At 42.7% G+C, this 19071-nt stretch overlaps 1 pseudogene; it reads right to left on the bottom strand.

The window, feature by feature from the left end:
- Positions 1–15034: 15034 nt before the first annotated feature.
- LOC124790569 lies at positions 15035–15152 on the bottom strand (annotated as a pseudogene).
- Positions 15153–19071: the final 3919 nt, after the last annotated feature.

Below are 19071 nucleotides of genomic sequence, written 5' to 3'. Positions count from 1 at the left end.
TCGATGAACCCTCTGCCACACACTTAATTATGAATTACAGGGTAATCATGTAGATGTAGATGTAAATGTAAAGGTACCTTAATATTTTTGATTCGCCACGCACACTCATTGCCTCAGATGGACTGCTGGTAGTTCTTCAGAGTGACTCCTTTCAGTGATTTCATGCGGTTTTCCTTTTACAACTGCCCTCCACACACCTCCACGGTGTCGCCGTCTATTAGTGCATGAGATGTGTCTGGTCTTGGTTAAGCTGTTTCTTTCGCGTTTCCAGTTCAAAGTCACATTAGCGTCGACTTGGGCAGTTTTAAAGGGGCTGAAATGTCTCTGATGGATTCGTTACTAACGTGACATTCAATAGCTAGTCCACGTTTGAAGTTACTCAGCTGTCTTGATCGATTCATTCTGCTGTTACCGCTTCTATACTGACAACACAATACTCGCCACCTCCTCTTACAGTGGTCATTCCGCCTATCGTGGCATCTAGTGGCCAGTTCCGCATTACATGGGAGTGTCTCTCTCCACCTCCTTTTAAATTGGCGGGCCAGTTCCGCAGTATGTAAGGGTGTCCGGTTACAGGCATTTACACACGTTAAGGTATAGTCCGACTACAATGGGACAGGAACTCGGCCTTGGTCTTATAACACGCACCATCCCAGCATTTGTCTGAAGTGATTTAGGGAAACCTCTGAAATCTTAAAATGGGATTACCAAATGGAGAGTAGTGCCTCATCCTTCCGAATCAGACTATTCAAAGCAGCTCAACCTGATTTTCTTTACCCCTAGTGCACTATTTAATAATGTAAGGGACTAGTGCTACACTGTTCATTCGTTAGACACCATCAGACACCGCACACACTATTCTTAGTACACATGCATTTAACACTACACACACACACACACACACACACACACACACACACACACACACACACCCACACCCACTACCACCTGATCTCAGGCTCATACCGAAGGTGTTAGTCGCCCATCTTGAATATTACAACTTCCCGCTTACTAACCTGAAAAAATAAGTCAGCATTGCTCTAGACTGTGTGAGGTATACAGCTCAGAGAAACAATAAAGTGTTAGTATTATGTACTGCATAGTTTTGGGAGTAAAGTTTTTCAGAAAAGAAAAAAGAACAAAACTAAGCATTCTCAATATGACATTTTAAATGATAAATGTTCTATTCTTCTTCTTATTGTTACTATTATCATCATTGTTATTATTATTATTATTACGGTTATTATTATTTACTTGTGTTTCATTTTTTTACCAAATTCCATATCGATCTTATCTAAGCAATACTTCGGTACATAGAATGTATTCCTTAATATATAATTGTAACTGAATTTTTAAATAACTTGGTTTTCATAATCAATTTAATTTGCTTGGACAATTTATTGAACAATTTTATTCCTTCTTAGAAAGTAGTGTTTTGTGTTTTATTTTTATTCCGTCTTCTTAAACGTAAGTGTAGGCTCTTTCCCTGGTCATAAATTTTGTTTGTGCAATAATTATCAACGCTATTTTTGATATGCATAACTATCTTGTAAATATACTTACATGTTGTTGTTGTTGTGGTCTTCAGTCCTGAGACTGGTTTGATGCAGCTCTCCATGCTACTCTATCCTGTGCAAGCTTCTTCATCTCCCAGTACCTACTGCAACCTACAGCCTTCTGAATCTGCTTAGTGTATTCATCTCTTGGTCTCCCCCTATGATTTTTACCCTCCACGCTGCCCTCCAATACTAAATTGGTGATCCCTTGATGCCTCAGAACATGTCCTACCAACCGATCCCTTCTTCTGGTCAAGTTGTGCCACAAACTTCTCTTCTTCCCAATCCTATTCAATACCTCCTCATTAGTTATGTGATCTACCCATCTAATCTTCAGCATCCTTCTGTAGCACCACATTTCAAAAGCTTCTATTCTCTTCTTATCCAAACTATTTACCGTCCATGTTTCACTTCCATACATGGCTACACTCCATACAAATACTTTCAGAAATAACTTCCTGACACTTAAATCTATACTCGATGTTAACAAATTTCTCTTCTTCAGAAACACTTTCCTTGCCATTGCCAGTCTACATTTTATATCCTCTCTACTTCGTCCATCATCAGTTATTTTGCTCCCCAAATAGCAAAACTCCTTTACTACTTTAAGTGTCTCATTTCCTAATCTAATACCCTCAGCATCACCCGACTTAACTCGACTACATTCCATTATCCTCGTTTTGCTTTTGTTGATGTTCATCTTATATCCTCCCTTCAAGACACCATCCATTCCGTTCAACTGCTCTTCCAAGTCCTTTGCTGTCTCTGCCAGAATTACAATGTCATCGGCGAACCTCAAAGTTTTTATTTCTTCTCCATGTATTTTAATACCTACTCCAAATTTTTCTTTTGTTTCCTTTACTGCTTGCTCAATATACAGATTGAATAACATCGGGGAGAGGCTACAACCCTGTCTTACTCCCTTCCCAACCACTGCTACCCTTTCATGTCCCTCAACTCTTATAACTGCCATCTGGTTTCTGTACAAGTTGTAAATAGCCTTTCGCTCTCTGTATTTTACCCCTGCCACCTTTAGAATTTGAAAGAGAGTATTCCAGTCAACATTGTCAAAAGCTTTCTCTAAGTCTACAAATGCTAGAAACGTAGGTTTGCCTTTCCTTAATCTATTTTCTAAGATAAGTCGTAAGGTCAGTATTGCCTCACGTGTTCCAGTATTTCTACGGAATCCAAACTGATCTTCCCCGAGGTCGGCTTCTACTAGTTTTTCCATTCGTCTGTAAAGAATTCGTGTTAGTACTTTGCAGCTGTGGCTTATTAAACTGATTGTTCGGTAATTTTCACATCTGTCAACACCTGCTTTCTTTGGGATTGGAATTATTATATTCTTCTTGAAGTCTGAGGGTATTTCGCCTGTTTCATACATCTTGCTCACCAGATGGTAGAGTTTTGTCAGGACTGGCTCTCCCAAGGCCGTCAGTAGTTCCAATGGAATGTTGTCTACTCCGGGGGCCTTGTTTCGACTCAGGTCCTTCAGTGCTCTGTCAAACTCTTCACGCAGTATCGTATCTCCCATTTCATCTTCATCTACATCCTCTTCCATTTCCATAATATTGTCCTCAAGTGCATCGCCCTTGTATAGACCCTCTATATACTCCTTCCACCTTTCTGCTTTCCCTTCTTTGCTTAGAACTGGGTTTCCATCTGAGCTCTTGATGTTCATACATGTGGTTCTCTTATCTCCAAAGGTCTCTTTAATTTTCCTGTAGGCAGTATCTATCTTACCCCTAGTGAGATAAGCCTCTACATCCTTACATTTGTCCTCTAGCCATCCCTGCTTAGCCATTTTGCACTTCCTGTCGATCTCATTTTTGAGACGTTTGTATTCCTTTTTGCCTGCTTCATTTACTGCATTTTTATATTTTCTCCTTTCATCAATTAAATTCAATATTTCTTCTGTTACCCAAGGATTTCTACTAACCCTCTTCTTTTTACCTACTTGATCGTCTGCTGCCTTCACTACTTCATCCCTCAGAGCTACCCATTCTTCTTCTACTGTATTTCTTTCCCCCATTCCTATCAATTGTTCCCTTATGCTCTCCCTGAAACTCTGTACAACCTCTGGTTCTTTCAGTTTATCCAGGTCCCATCTCCTTAAATTCCCACCTTTTTGCAGTTTCTTCAGTTTTAATCTACAGGTCATAACCAATAGATTGTGGTCAGAGTCCACATCTGCCCCTGGAAACGTCTTACAATTTAAAACCTGGTTCCTAAATATCTGTCTTACCATTATATAATCTATCTGATACCTTTTAGTATCTCCAGGGTTCTTCCATGTATACAACCTTCTATCATGATTCTTAAAGCAAGTGTTAACTATGATTATGTTGTGCTCTGTGCAAAATTCTATCAGGCGGCTTCCTCTTTCATTTCTTAGCCCCAATCCATATTCACCTACTACGTTTCCTTCTCTCCCTTTTCCTACACTCGAATTCCAGTCACCCATGACTATTAAATTTTCGTCTCCCTTCACTACCTGAATAATTTCTTTTATTTCATCATACATTTCTTCAATTTCTTCGTCATCTGCTGAGCTAGTTGGCATATAAACTTGTACTACTGTAGTAGGTGTGGGCTTCGTGTCTATCTTGGCCACAATAATGCGTTCACTATGCTGTTTGTAGTAGCTTACCCGCATTCCTATTTTCCTATTCATTGTTAAACCTACTCCTGCATTACCCCTATTGGACTTTGTGTTTATAACCCTGTAGTCACCTGACCAGAAGTCTTGTTCCTCCTGCCACCGAACTTCACTAATTCCCACTATATCTAACTTTAACCTATCCATTTCCCTTTTTAAATTTTCTAACCTACCTGCCCGATTAAGGGATCTGACATTCCACGCTCCGATCCGTAGAACGCCAGTTTTCTTTCTCCTGATAACGACATCCTCTTGAGTATTCCCCGCCCGGAGATCCGAATGGGGGACTATTTTACCTCCGGAATATTTTACCCAAGAGGACGCCATCATCATTTAATCATACAGTAAAGCTGCATGCCCTCGGGAAAAATTACGGCCGTAGTTTCCCCTTGCTTTCAGCCGTTCGCAGTACCAGCACAGCAAAGCCGTTTTGGTTATTGTTACAAGGCCAGATCAGTCAATCATCCACACTGTTGCCCTTGCAACTACTGAAAAGGCTGCTGCCCCTCTTTAGGAACCACACGTTTGTCTGGCCTCTCAACAGATACCCCTCCGTTGTGGTTGTACCTACGGTGCGGCTATCTGTATCGCTGAGGCACGCAAGCCTCCCCACCAACGGCAAGGTCCATGGTTCATGGGGGGGATACTTACATGCTCCAGTTAATGTACATAGTGCTTTTAGGGTAGACCTTTACAGTGAATCCGATTACTATTTTTGGTTTCACTCTTTGGCTCTCTTCCGTAGTTTGCATTTGTTTCCCAGAAAATAATCCCATATCGAAGAAATGGTTGTAGATATTAATTGTATGTAACTGAAAGACACTGGCTTTTACACACTGTAGACTCTAGAGGCATAATATGGTGATGAAATTTTGTTTGAAAGTATATTCGTGTGTTCACGCGACTTCAGTTGGGAATTGATTTTCATTCCCAGAAATTTTGTGTTTGCTACTCACTCCATAGAGTTATCGTCTGCATTTAATTTACACTACTGGCCATTAAAACTGTTGCACCACGAAGATGACGTGCTACAGACGCGAAATTTAACCGACAGGAAGAAGATGCTGCGATATGCAAATGATTAGCTTTTCAGAGCATTCACACAAGGTTGGCGCCGGTGGCGATATCTACAACGTGCTGACATGAGGAAAGTTTCCAACCGATTTCTCATACACAAACAGCAGTTGACCGGCGTTGCCTGGTGAGACGTTGTTGTGATGCCTCGTGTAAGGAGGAGAAATGAGTACCATCACGTTTCCGACTTTGATAAAGGTCGGATTGTAGCCTATCGCGATTGCGGTTTATCGTATCGCGACGTTCCTGCTCGCGTTGGTCGAGATCCAATGACTGTTAGCAGAATATGGAATCGACGGGTTCAGGAGGGTAATACGGAACACCGTTCTGGATTCCAACGGCCTCGTATCACTAGCAGTCGAGATGACAGGCATCTTATCCGCATGGCTGCAACGGATCGTGCAGCCACGTCTCGATCCATGAGTCAACAGATGGGGACGTTTTGCAAGACAGCAACCATCTGCACGAACAGTTCGACGACGTTTGAAGCAGCATGCTCGGAGAGCATGGCTGCGGTTACCCTTGACGCTGCGACGCTGCATCACAGACAGGAGCGCCTGCGATGGTGTACTCAACGACGAACCTGGGTGCACGAATGGCAAAACGTCATTTTTTCGGATGAATCAAGGTTCTTTTTACAACATCATGATGGTCGCATCCGTGTTTGGTGACATCGCGGTGAACGCACATTGGAAGCGTGTATTCGTCATCGCCATACTGGCGTATCACCCGGCGTGATGGTATAGGGTACCATTGGTTACACGTCTCGGTCACCTCTCGTTCGCATTGACAGCACTTTGAACAGTGGACGTTACATTTCAGATGTGTTACGACCCGTGGCTCTACGCTTCATTCGATCCCTGCGAAACCCTACATTTCAGCAGGATAATGCACGACCGCATGTTGCAGGTCCTGTACGGGCCTTTCTGGATACAGAAAATGTTCGACTGCTGCCCTGGCCAGCACATTCTCCAGATCTCTCACCAACTGAAAATGTCTGGTCAATGGTGGCCGAGTAACTGGCTCGTCACAATACGCCAGTCACTACTCTTGATGAACTGTGGTATCGTGTTGAAGCTGCATGGGCAGCTGTACCTGTACGCGCCATCCAAGCTCTGTTAATGCCCAGGTGTATAAAGGCCGTTATTACGGCCAGAGGTGGTTGTTCTGGGTACTGATTTTTCAGAATCTATGCCCCCAAATTGCGTGAAAATGTAATCACATGTCAGTTCTAGTATAATATATTTGTCCAATGAATACCCGTTTATCATCTGCATTTCTTCTTGGTGTAGCAGTTTTAATGGCCAGTAGTGTAACAGGCCTATTGTCATATTTCTTTCTTCAAACTGAAAGACTTAGCCGTTGTTTTCTTTAAGATCAGTGTACCTTTTTTGTATATTGGTCAGGGGTGTACTTCCTTGAAGGCTTTATTTGCTTTCTGTGCAAGGAGTTGGTTCATTCTCTCAGTGACTATGTTAATGCTGTCATCAGCAAGGAAAACTTTTCTCTCATGACTAACACTAATGGGAAAATCGCGTATGTATGTCAGGAACAATATTGGTCCTAATATGCTACCCTGAGGATCTGTGATATTAATGTATTCTGGTTTGGACAAGTATTTCACTAAGAATTTAGCTTTATTTGAGGTTTGTGTTATCTCTATTCGTCTTATCTCACCTCCTAGGATGCTATTAGTTTCGCCTCTTGTTCGTAATTATTGTGTATTGTTTAGTAGAGTCTTCTGGTCAGCAGTATCAAAAGCCTTAAGAACATGTAAAAATTTGCCTGTGACACACTCATTTGTATAGCCAGCCAAACGTCTGTTTCACTGTATCAATGTTACAGAATAGTAAGCAAGGTTAGAACGAAGAACTGGAGTTGGTGCCCAGACAAATAGTACGAACCGATTAATTCCTTTTGCAAAAGATTTTAATTAGGCTGATTTAATGCTCAGTTAATGGCACCATTTTTATGTGCACCATTCGGATTTTACGAGCATAAACAGTCACCCTCGTTTGGATTTAATGTGGGAAAACGGTCACCTATAAATAGCTCCATACTGGAGTGAGACTGATGGTACAAATTTGGTCAACCATTGCATCGTACCTTAAGTGTAAAATAAACTTCAACCGCTTGAAAGAATCTTGTTTCGTTTGGATTTCACGTTCAAAAATACGTTTTACTGGGAAGTTTTTGAAGCACACAATTTCTATACTTTATACACTTTAAACTTGTACGAATCGGTTGAAACTTCGCAAGAAGGTAGATAAATGGATTAAGTCATAACGATTTTTTTATCCAATGACTTTTTGTTTTCGAGATAGGATGGTCTAAAGTCGAGCTACGTGTAGCACTTAAAATTCGTTCTTACGTGAATTGAATGCACAGAAACGGTTTGAAATGAATTAAATAAATACAAAAGTGCATTCTTACGATGAAATTGAAAACATGCTTTCAAAAATTTAGCTTCATTCGGATTTTACGAGCAAAATTTATCAAAAGTTTTAAACTTGTGCGAATTGTTTCAGGTTTGTAAGAAGGTAGACGAACATATGAAATGGTCGTGCTGTTGTTCGGTGAAAGCTTTATCCATTGCCACGATGAAAGCGACATGGTTCGACAGACATTAAAAAAAAAGCCTGTACTGAATAAGTCGTCGCCCGATTCAACGAAAGTGCACAATAATTGCCAAGTTATTGTGGTATAACTTGAAAATTATGGAAGAGTAAAAAATGTGAACCAGAATGAAAAATGTTCCTATCGTTGGACAAGAAAAGGCGAATATGTACTGGGCAGAGTTAGGGGTATAAAAGAAGGGAACAAGCTTTTCAACTTATCCGGCTACTTGAAAGGGATTTGAATCAAAATATATTGACATATTCGTGATTTTTTATGAGTTTATCCAGCATCCCCAGCGTACTTAGGTCTCTTAGACCCCCCCCCCCCCCCCCTGTTACATGTTTGGTGATGGGTGTAGACACAAACAGACACAAATTTATGTGCTTCTGGAGAGTGGGTTGCATGTATAATAAGAAGTATCCCAGAGTCGCTATGCATGCATCCTAAACTTTAATGACACATTGTGTCATATTGCACGACATTACAATTGCCGTGTCGGACTTTAAGATGACGTGTGTCATGTTATACGACATGACATTGCGTATCATTTTACTCTACTTGACACGATTCATTTTATGTTACATGACACGGCTACTAATACTAACAAGTAAAAAGCGCAAATATATCCAGCTGTTTTGATTTAAATGTCTTTGGAGGTGCCAGATTAGTCGAAAAGCCATTTCCTTTCCTTTACATCTCTAGTCTGCCCAGGATATATTTACCTTGTTTTGTGCTACGATAAGAGCATTATTATTTCTCGTTATGCTAGCGATGGTTCTGTATTACTGCCATATTGGAACCCAAAGTGTGATTCGCTTATGATGTTGCATTTATTCAAATAAGCCATTTGTACCCAGTTAATTGTTGGGTAAGGTAAGCAAGAGCTCGGGAGTGGTAAGATCTTGCAGCAGAGAAAACAAATTTAAAATTATCATGAGATATTTACCTTACCCCAGAGACGTGTTGCAAGGAAATTTGACATGTGACAACAACCATTGAGCGCAATAGATGAAACTATATGCCGTTTGGAAAATTAAAAAAAAGGATTATAACAAGTTTATTTTTATTTACACCAAATCTGATCTGATACCACAATAAACCTTAAAGCACAAATGCCTCAATTTCTTGTAACTAAATTTGAATCTTAATTGAGTCAAAATTTATACTGGCAGAATTAAAAAGCAAAAATTAATTTTATTGAATCTAAAGATTCATGTTGCGTGAAGATAAAAAAGTTGTTTCCTTCCTTTTTTTACAAGGATTGCAGCTAATAAACTAACATCTGACAAATATAAGATACGTATTTTACAACATGGAAATTCTGCGAATGATTTATCTTTTAAAGTGAAAATAACTGTAGACAAATCACTTTCGACCGAACGGAAACGAATAGATTCTTCCACCACCACACGAACCTGCGAAACACAGTACAGAAAATAACAGAATGACATTTACAAACAAAGTAAGAACCGTTCTTGACACTAGAACAGGTTAATTACGATAATAAATATACAGTAAAGTTATCCGCGACATAGCGCTTGACAACAAGTAGTAATAACTTCAACTGGATCACTGCAGTTAGTTTAATTCCGTGAAGTCTAGAGCGAAGTTTTGAAAAAGAACTTCAACGGACAAAAAAAAAAAAAAAAAAAAAAAAAAAAAAAAAAAAAAAAAAAAAAAAAAAAAAAGGTTCGAATGGCTCTGGGCCCTACGGGACTTATCTGAGGTCATCAGTACCCTAGAACTTAGAACTACTTAAACCTAACTAACCTAAGGACATCACACACATCCATGCCAGAGGCAGGATTCGAACCTGCGACCGTAGCGGTCGCGCGGTTCCAGACTGAAGCGCCTAGAACCGCTCGGCCACAGCGGTCGGCAACAGACAACAGATCATGACCAGAAAACATAACTGAGCGTACATAAGCGTAACCTGAGTTTGTTCCAGATTAAACAATAATACCTACAACTCACAGAGAAGGAGTATATCAAATTAACTGTAACCACAACTGGCGAGTTGTTATAGTCGGAGCACGACCAGTGGCCAAATAGATACAATGGGATACAGTGTTCAATGTTATCAACGCAAATCCTCGGCAGTAACAACTGCCAGGCTGCAGTCGCTCTGATGCAGTCGTAGTCCTGACGTTCAACATGGTTCTTATGTCAGCAACGAATCAACTCCAAACGACCTGGGGAATGCATAGCAGAAAACAAAATCTCTTGTCAATACTTCACATTCGTGTAGTGCCTCACTACCAACAGTGACTCGCTGCGCATGCGTTGCTGCGTCCAGCCGTACTGGTAGAGAGCCTGTATAGGGAGAGAGTGGCCAACCGGAAGAAACGGCGGCCATTTTTCTGCCAAACTGCGGGCGGGACTTTTGAATGGCCAGTAGTGGAGTAGTGGAGTACACACTCACCGAATGAAAAGCACAAGACAATATGGCGAAATCATTCTTAAATGCCTTTCTTTACAGCTACAATATACTCATAGTAGCCTACTACGTACAGCACAGGAAAATTTGATACAGTGGCTGTAAACATTATTCGTTACTTGCATTTATCTCCTTTAAAGTTCGTTTACTAGACATATTGCAATGAAAGTAACGTAAATAAAAAAATATAGTGTATAGCATTTGTTTTGTATCGGAAGTGCATAACGCTAAAGATTTAACGTACCTGTATTACGTCAGATGAATGAAAGTCGGCCGGCCGCGGTGGTCTAGCGGTTCTAGGCGCGCAGTCCGGAACCGCGCGACTGCTACGGTCGCAGGTTCGAATCCTGCCTCGGGCATGGATGTGTGTGATGTCCTTAGGTTAGTTAGGTTTAAGTAGTTCTAAGTTCTAGGGGACTGATGACCACAGATGTTAAGTCCCATAGTGCTCAGAGCCATTTGAACCATTTTGAATGAAAGTCGTAAGCAGTTGTTTACTTGTGACATGCAAAAAGTGTGAGACGTATTCTTTTCACACAGCCAATTTATAAGTCTGTTTTCAAATTTAACTATGTATATTGCAAGTTGTTTTATATGTAGTAAAAAGCAAAAACGACTTACTTCGCATAGCTAAGACTACTTGGTTGGTTTCCACAAGTTTCCTGTTTGATTTATGTCAGCCCTGTTGACTATGACTGCCCACTGCTTTCGTTTTTCTTCATTGCGTGGTAATGCTAACATGCGAAATCCACCTTCGCCTCTATTGGAACAACCAAATGCAGCACAACCTGGCATCGTTTACGAACGTCTGCGGAACGAATTACAGATGTCAAAAAAAATACTGTACAAGTAATAACGTGTTTACTTCAAATATGTAGGCCTACCGACTTCATCACAAAACGCTTCATTATTTTAACTCGTATTTAAGATCGCAAACGCTAATTACGTACTAAAAACGATAAGCAACTAAATCGAACACGCATGCACAACGCATAACAAGTCTCTCAATAATTCAAATACCTTTTAATCGTTTCCAAAAGTCCTCTGAACTTCAATTCAACTCAAAAGCACGGCAAACATAGGAAGCGCGAGAGACGTTTGGCGCCATTTTTCTGCCAAAGCTAATCAACCAATCAAGGATAACTTCACCTACTGTATACAGGGTCTCTAGTACTGGCTGTCAGAGCCTCCTCCTAGTGGGAGACACACGCACTTCTCCCGTAGACTCGGGCGCACTGCTCTTTTGCGGTCAGAAGCAAAGCTCGTGAGACACGGTTCCCGAAGGTCTTTGGTACGGCGAGATCGATTACTTTGATACAAGGAGATCAATCTCAGCCGACCACACCTCACCATTAATCTATCTTTCATAACTGATTCTATTTATTTTTGAGAAAGACGACAGTAGGGAAGCTGATCCGTAGCTCTCAATGTATTCTGTATTAACTTTATTTGACAGAGGCGCAACGCTTGCCTGTTTTAAACAAGCACGAAAGGTTCCTGATGCAAATCAGTCAGTTAGCGTGTTCACATCCTCAATTGCGCGAACAGCGAAAGTTCTCACAGTGCGGTACATAAAAGTTGAGCTCTGCAGTTGTGCCTCCGCTGTGACGTCAGGAGGTGAGTGGAGGGAAGCGGGACCGTGTCGTCGCTTGCCTGCCTCTAACCGTTCTGCCGTCGTCACCCTCCAGCAGCGCCTGCTCCAGTTACGCGGCCACGCGCCCTGTCCAGCGGCGCGTGCTGGAAAAACAGGTCGCAAATAGTGTAGTTTGTTTCCCGCGGGAGCAGCTCGGTTATCGCCAGAGATTATCTCGTAGATGCCGGCGCTGAGTGAAACTCTACACTGCAGTGGGTGAGGTGGTTTGTTTACCGGCGCCGACAGCGGTGGGAAAGGGCACGGCGAAAGCGCACGCACTAAGGTTCTGATGGTGCCGTTTGAAGACGGCTACGATAATCTCATTTGGTGACTAAATGTACGCTAGGATTACTATAGAATTTGTTGCCTCTCGGTGGCTCAATGGAATATATTAATACGGCATAGAGACAATGACCTGCAAGGCGAAGTTAAAGTTAATTTGTCATGTTCACAAACATTACATTCTTGTCGATACGAATCTACACTGATTCTGTCAGTATTTTATTTTAATTCCTTTCTTAATGTAAATACACTGAAGCGCCAAAGAATCTTGCATAGGCATGCGTATTCAAATACAGGGATAACTAAACAGGGAGAATACGGTGCTGCAGTCGGCAACGCATATATGACAAAGTGTCTGGTGCAGTTGTTAAATCGCTTACTGCTGCTACAATGGCAGATTAGCGAGATTTAAAGTAAGTTTGAACGTAGTGTTATAGTCGACGCACGAGCGATGGAGCAGAGCATCTCTGAGGTAGCGATGAAGTGGGGATATTCTCGTACCACCATTTCACGAGTGTACCGTGAATATCAGGTATCCGGTAAAAACATCAAATCTCCGACATCGCTGCGGCCGGAGAAAGATCCTGCAACAACGGGACCAACGACGACTGAAGAGAATCGTTCATTGTGACAGAAGTGCAACCCTTCCGCAAACTGTTGCATATTTCATTACTGGATCATCAACAAGTGTCAGCGTGCGAACTATTCAACGATATATCATCAATGCGGGCTTTCGGGGACGAAGGCCCACTGGTGTACCCTTGATGACTGCATGACACGAAGCTTTACGCCTCGCCTGGGCCCGTCAACACCGCTATTGGACTGTTGATGACTGGAAATATGTTGCCTGATCGGACGAGTCTCGTATCAAATTGTATTTAGCGGATGGACATGTACGGGTATGGAGCAACCTCATGAATTCATGGACCCTGCATGTGACCAGGGGACTCTGTTCGAGCTGTTGGAGGCTCAGTAATGGTGTGGGGCGTGTAGCTGGAGTGATACGGGACCCATGATACATCTAGATAGGAGTCTGACAGATAACGCGTACGTTAGCATCCTATCTGATTACCTGCATCCATTCATGTCCATTGTGCGTTCCGACGGACTTGGGCAGTTCCAGCGAGACAATGCGACACCCCAGACGTCCAGAATTGCTACAGGAACACTCTTTTGAGTTTAAACATTTCCGCTGGCCACCAAACTCCCCAGACATGAACATAATTGAGCATATGTGGGATGCCTTGCAACGTGTTGTCCAGAAGAGATCTCCACCACCTCGTAGTCTTAAGGATTTATGGACAGCCCCGCAGGTTCATGGTGTCAGTTCCCTCCAGCACTACTTCAGACATTAGTTGAGTTCATGCCACGTCGTGCTGCGGCACTTGTGCGTGCTCGCGGGGGCCCTACACGATATTAGGTAAGCGTACCAGTTTCTTTGGCTCTTCAGTGTAATTTGAACGATGTGATGATAATGGCCAAGTTTTTTATCAACATTTCCACAACCTTGTAGTTCATTGTATTTCAGTGTAATAAAAGATTTTGTAGTAAAAAGAAAATATTAAAATGCCGTACTACAGATCCAAACGTCTTGGTCTCAATCCTAGGATTTTTATCTAACATCTATCTCGTTCAAAATGGTTCAAATGGCTCTGAGCACTATGGGACTCAACTGCTGAGGTCATTAGTCCCCTAGAACTTAGAACCAGTTAAACCTAACTAACCTAAGGACATCACAAACATCCATGCCCGAGGCAGGATTCGAACCTGCGACCGTAGCGGGCTTGCGGTTCCAGACTGCAGCGCCTTTAACCGCACGGCCACTCCGGCCGGCCCATCTATCTCGTCTTTCACCTCTGGAAATTGATTTTTTAAGATAATGTTGACATCTAAAAGAGTCATAAATCTGTATGTTTTGTTTAAGTCTGCGATGCAATCCTAAGCATACTTCTGTGGGAAGCGGTACGCTGTTGCCTTCCTCTGACCTTCTAACTCACTTACCCAGGCATTCATAGGAGAGCCTACAATTTAACGTGGATTCTGAACCACGCTGTAGCTCGTTATTTTTCGCGTGAACAAACACTGCCAGACGTGAAAGAAGTGATAAGTGACAGATAAAAATCCTAGGCTTCACTGGGGATCGAAGATGAGAACTTTGGATTTGTAGTCTGGCACTTACGCACTGATCCAGCGGAAGAAACTGAAATATTCTGTATAATTTTGCAATGCAGTTTACTGCCAACATGAAGATCATGCTTCCGTTGAATTAAGTTTGTTGAACTAGTTGTCTTTGAGTATAGGTAAATGGATAGCTTACTGTAGACCAAGGTGTCAGACACGAATGTGTTTATACCTCCTGCAGTATTTAACTTTTACAAAGACGACATGATTCAGAATTGAAAATAACGAGCTACCGAAGATGTAGGTGGTCCTTGTAACCATGAGCACGTAATTACAACGGAACCAGAGGATCAATCTCAAATGTCAGGCCACGAAGTGCATAAAATACAAGAAACGTATAATTTTGAAATACCTGTATGTGAAACCATGAGGGTCGTACAATAAGTAATGGGCTCTCCGTCTTCAGGCCACAAGTGGCCCATCGGGACCATCCGACCGCCGTGTCATCCTCAGATGAGGATGCGGGTAGGAGGGGCGCGTGGTCAGCACATCGCTCTCCCGGTCGTTATGATGATTTTCTTAGACCGGAGCCGCTACTATTCGGTCGAGTAGCTCCTCAGTTAGCATCACCAGGCTGAGTGCACCCCGAAAAATGGCAACAGCGCATGGCGGCCCGGACGGTTACCCATCCAAGTGCCGGCCACGCCCAACAGCGCTTAACTTCGGTGATCTGACGGGAACCGGTGTATCCACTGCGGCAAGGCCGTTGCCCTCAATAAGTAATGCAACACATTTTTTTCTCTGCGAGAATTTGTTGGGACATCATGGATTATTCTCGCTACGGTTCCTATGATTTCATGAAGTTCCGATAGGTGGTGGCGCTATATGCAGCTTTCAAAATGGCGTCTGTATCGGAGGTGCGTTACAAGCTGAGAGCTGTCATCGAGTTTCTTATGGCCGAAAATAAGAGCTTGCAAGGTGGCTACGGAGACCTGGCAGTGAACAAAAGCACGGTGAGACCTTGGGCGAGGCGTCTGTCATCATTGCAGCTAGTTCGCGCAAACCTGTCCGATCTCCCGTGTGCCAGCCAGCCGTACTCAGCTGTGACTTGTGCAATTTGGGAACGTGTAAACACCTTCATTCGAGGTGATTGACGTGTCACAATCAAACGCCTCACTGCACAGCTGGACGTCTCTGTTGTAGTGCTGACACCATCGTCCAACAGTTGGAGTTCTCAAAGGTGTGTGGCCGCTGGGTTCCTCACCGCCTAACAGAAGACCTTAAAGAGCAACGAAGAACTACTTGTACGGAAGCAGTACGTGGATGATAGGGAGGTTATTGAAGCAGCAAGGCGTTGGGTCCGTCTTCGATCATCAGAGTGGTACCAGCCGGCATGCAAGTCTCCCCAGTAAGATAAGATAACGTAGATTATGTTGAAAAATAGGGTTCTGCAGCTGAAAGAGTGGGGAATAATAGAAGCAACCTGCTTTCAGAAAAAAATGTGTTGCATTACTTACTGAACGCCCCTTATAAGGTACAAGTATTCACCAGGAAGCGGTTTACGAGAGTAAATACGAGGGTAATCCCGAAAGTAAGGTCTCCTACAGAACTCTGTGTGGCAGTTGGTCTCAGTGTTATGAAGAGTGCTTCACGCGCTGTGTGTAAACCTGCACACGCCGCGCTGAGGCGCTCAGTCTTGGCTGGGCAGCCGTTGAGAATGGAGCTCCCGTTGGATGTTACCGCCAAGTGCTAATGGCGCGCAGTTATTCGGTTTTTGAACGCAAAGGGCACTGCGCCAATTGAAATCCGTCGCCAATTGACGGAAGTCAAAAATGTTCGTAAGTGGTGCAGGGAGTTTGCAGCTGGTCGGACCGAAATTCACGACGAACAAAGGAGCGGGAGACCGTCAATTTCTGAGGAGACAGTGTTGAAGGTTGAGCAAAGCATGCGTGAAGATCGGCTGATCACCCTGGATGATCTCTGCACGTTGGTTCCTCAGGTTTCCCGAAGCACCGCTCACAGAATATTAACGAAAACATTGAACTACCGGAAGGTGTGCGCAAAATGGGTGCCACGCATGCTGACTGAGGACCACATGTGGCAACGAGTTGATGCTTCCCGCGCATTTCTTCACCGCCTCGCAATCGAACAGGACAACTTTCTGGACTCAATTGTCACGGGTGACGAAACCTGGGCATACCACTTTACACCTGAGACCAAGCAACAATCACGCCAGTGGCGGCATCCTTCTTCGCCAGCCGCGCGGGATTAGCCGAGCGGTCTCGGGCGCTGCAGTCATAGACTGTGTTCGAGTCCTCCCTCGGGCATGGGTGTATGTGTTTGTCCTTAGGATAATTTAGGTTAAGTAGTGTGTAAGATTAGGGACTAATGACCTTAGCAGTTAAGTCCCATAAGATTTCACACACATTTGAATCCTTCTTCGCCAAAGCCGCGGAAATTCAAACAAACACAGTCTGCCGGTAAAGTCATGACAACCGTTTTTTGGGATCGGAAAGGGGTATTTTTCGTCGACTTGATGCCCACTGGGACCACAATTAAAGCTGACGGTACTGTGAGACTATGAAAAAACTCAAACAGGCAATTCAGAACTGGAAAAGAGGAACGTTGAGCAAGGGCGTACACATTCTCCATGACAACGCTCGCCCACACTTCGCCCGGCAACAGTTTCAGTGGAACATAATCACCCACCCACCCTATAGTCCTGACTTGGCGCACAGTGACTATCACCTGTTCCCTAGGTTAAAAGAACATTTGGCCGGAAAGCGATTCAGCTCCGACGACGAGGTGAAAGATGAGGTTCATAGCTTTCTGAACAGCATGACGGCGAGCTGATATGACACGTGCATACAAAAACTGCCACAGCCTCTACAAAAATGCATCGACGGAAATGGTGATTATGTCGAAAAATAGCTAAATGTTCAAGCTGTAAACTGATGCAAATCATTGCAGAAATAAACAGGTCTATGTACTTATAAAAAATAAGAGTCTTTACTTTTGGGCTCGTATCTCAAGACAAACGATGTAGAACAAATCACTGTTTTTAAATACCTCGAGTATAGTTAAAGTTAACATAATTCCAGCAACAAAGACTCCAGAATTAAATCAGTATCTAGCTCATACCGCATAACTAAAACAATGAATTCAGGGAGCTGTTGTGCTGAGGGAGAAATAGTAGAAAACCATGAAATACACACACACCAACACACACACACACACACACACACTCACACACACACACACACACATACACTTAACTGATAATAAAGACTGAGAGAAAAGACTAGTTTAATACTTACAATTGATTGTACAAGTATTTTTTCTGTCTGGAGGTGGTACATCTTTGACGACATTTGACGGCTATTACGCCTGGATGTGGAGGATGTGTGGTGACCGCAGACGACCACAGTGACATGACATAGAAACTGAAACAACTATTTTGGACTGCAACCATATCCCCAGGTCAGCCATTTTGGAATTTGATGTCACTAACGACATGATGAATGGCCATCTTGGATTCTAAACTTAGAACCATGCAGTTTAGTACCTGTAGAGTTGTATCATACAAAAACGGTTACTCTACTCAGTGGTTTATTCTGCTGGAATGTCACACTTGAATAACACCCTAGAACTTCGTGGCAGAGACATTTTCTGATGTGCTCTGATGAGTGAGCTTTATAAAGCTTCACCAGACAATTCCATAAGATCTGTACATGTAAGGATGTCACAAGATGGATAGTTTTGCTGACATGCATTACGCTTCTGAAAGTGAGTGCGCTGTATGGTATTCTCGTTGTTGATGCATATTTTCACTGTTCATGGGTAGTTCTTACACACTGTAATCCAGTAACACTATCAGTGTCTCAGAGTTGAACACTGCAGTCGTTTGTGATGAATTCCATTATAACCGATATTAATCCTAACCTGGCATCGCTACTGTCATTTCAGTAAATTGTGAATTTTTATAAATTAACATTACATTAAACTCACGATCTGATGAAAATTCTCTAACAACACATTTAACTTTGCAGCTAGTAATACCATCTTCTTTCGCGCACTATGTGCTGCTACTGGTCTAGACGATGGAGACAGTGGAATCTCAAAAGTCTGGGAACAATTGTATCTATCATGGAGCCTGTCTGGAAACAGTTCTGCATGCTGTTCTAATGTATTCCTGATGGTTAGCAAGCCTGGACGCTACAGGTGAGTGGTGGATATAAATTTGCTGGAAATGTTAGACGTCTTATGTAGAAAGTAAAACACTTATATTTCATATGAGGGATCACTTAAAACTACAGTGCTAGCTCTGACATTAGGTCACATTATGTTTACTAGAAGCATGGTCGGAGTTTAACTTTCGTCTACACTGATATTAAGTTTCCATCACATCAAGGCATACCTACAGTGAAACTCGGTGTTAGTTAAAGAATAACAGTGTCAAAATAATTGTTCAAATGGCTCTAAGCACTATGGGACTTAACATCTGCGGTCATCAGTCCCCTAGAACTTAGAACTACTTAAACCTAACGAACCTAAGGACATCACAACCATCCATGTCAGAGGCAGGATTCGAACCTGCGACAATAACAGTGTCACCCCTCACGAGAGTGTGCGCGTCGCTGTAGTATAGCTGGCTGAGAATCCATGGTTATAAACCTACTCCTATAGTTAT

This window comes from Schistocerca piceifrons, chromosome 3 (assembly GCF_021461385.2).
Source record: "Schistocerca piceifrons isolate TAMUIC-IGC-003096 chromosome 3, iqSchPice1.1, whole genome shotgun sequence".
Taxonomy (NCBI): domain Eukaryota; kingdom Metazoa; phylum Arthropoda; class Insecta; order Orthoptera; family Acrididae; genus Schistocerca; species Schistocerca piceifrons.
The sequence above is the reverse complement of the archived record's forward strand: the minus strand, read 5'-3'. Positions and strand labels throughout refer to the sequence as shown.